The 1,837-nt window shown below is 36.3% G+C and overlaps 1 pseudogene; it reads right to left on the bottom strand.

Moving 5' to 3' along the window:
• Window positions 1-432: 432 nt before the first annotated feature.
• LOC115523611 lies at window positions 433-804 on the bottom strand (annotated as a pseudogene).
• Window positions 805-1,837: the final 1,033 nt, after the last annotated feature.

Below are 1,837 nucleotides of genomic sequence, written 5' to 3'. Positions count from 1 at the left end.
TAAATATTCTCCTATGTAAACATTTTTCATATATGTTCATACATGAGATAGATAGGCCTATATATTTTTTCCTTGTGTATTCTTATTCTGGTTTTGATATCAATATTATGCTAACTTCATAGTGTTAATTAAAAATCTTAAATTAAAAAAAATTTATTTTAGAGAGAAAGAGTATGTGAGTGGGGGAGAAGGGCAGAGGGAGAGAGAGAGAGAATCGTAAGCAGGCTCCATACTCAGGGCAAAGCCTGATGTGGGGCTTGATCCCATGACCCTCTGATCACGACCTGAGCCAGAATCAAGAGTTGGATGCTCAATCAACTGAGCCACCCAACAGGTGCCCTTAATTAAAATATTTTAAACCTTTTTCTGTGATCTGGGCTTGTTTATGTAACTTAGAAGTTAAAAAAATTTTTTTTTAATGTTTATTTTTTATTTTGAAATTATTTTAATTTACAAATACAAAACATCTTGGAAGACACAAAAAGAAAGAAAAACACAAAGCATATAGACAGATTTTTACTCCATGAGCTTCTCAAATCCTCACTTATTCACCAGTCCCCAAGATGAAAAACTCTTCTAAAAAGGTATTCAGCCACCAACAATGATGTTATTAATAGGGATATGGATCAATTTCACAAAAAAAGCCAATGAATCCCATTATAGCAAATCCTACTGCTGTTGCCATGGCAGTCTTCTGGAATTCTTTCCTATCAGGTTTAGTGCACCTTTTGACCAGCTGAATTAGTCCTTCACAAACTGCCGACTCGGCTCAATGAACTGCATTACCTGATCCATGATGCCTGCCCGCCAACCTCTCAGACGCCCTTAATGTTTATTTTTGAGAGTGAGAGAGAGAGAGAGTGGGGGAGGCGTAGAGAGAGAGGAAGATACAGGATCTGAAGCAGGTTCCAGGCTCTGAGCTGTCAGCACAGAGCCTGACACAGAGCTTGAACCTACAAACCATGAGATCATGGCCTAAGCTGAAGTCCAGCACTTAACCAGCTGAGCCCCCCAGGTGCCCTGTGTAACTTGGAAAATTTAACCTTGAAAGCTTGACAGAACCCACCTACAAAATCAAATGGGCCTGATACAATTTCAGGAAGGAGACATTTGATTATCTTTTATATTTCTTTTATGGTTAGTGTTGTACTTAGGTTTATAATTTCCTTTTTTTTTTTTTCTTTTACCCAGACATTTTTTGAGTTCACATTCACATTGAGGGGTTGGGAGGAAGTGACTACCAATTGTTTTGTTTTGTGAATTTTAAATTATGTTACAGTATGATCTGCATGATGCTTGCGTTTTGAATAATTTCAGGTTTTCTTTGTGGCCTGATACATAGTTTTTATAAATGTGATGTGTGTTTGCTTACAAATTATTGACTGCAAAATTCTCTTTTTGTATCTTTAGTTCAAGTCTGATGGTTATTTTATTCAGATCTGCCATATTATTAATTATGTTATATATATTTGTAGATTTCTAAGTAAGGTATCTAAAAGGCTTTTGTTGAATTGATTATGTTTTCCTTGTCTCCTTTCCCTGTAATGTCTTGGAACTTACCTGTCCTACTTCATTTCTTCTGGAGGTTATCTTTACGTTGAAAATAATTGATTTAATTTACTTTTTTTAGAGCTACAGCCCACATGGTCCAGAACTATCTTTAGAGCCAGATGCTCTGACCCTGTACACTCTGGATGATTGTGACAGGAATAATTGAATTCCACAAACCTTTATTTTCATTTTTTATTTTTAAAGCTTATTTATTTATTTTGAGAGACAGAGAGACAGTGCAGACGGGGAAAGGGCAGAGAGAGAGGGAGAGACAGAGAATCCCAAG

Source organism: Lynx canadensis, chromosome C2 (genome assembly GCF_007474595.2).
Source record: "Lynx canadensis isolate LIC74 chromosome C2, mLynCan4.pri.v2, whole genome shotgun sequence".
In the NCBI taxonomy this organism is placed as follows: Eukaryota; Metazoa; Chordata; class Mammalia; order Carnivora; family Felidae; genus Lynx; species Lynx canadensis.
Note: the sequence above shows the minus strand (reverse complement) of the source record. Positions and strands in the feature narration are given on the sequence as shown.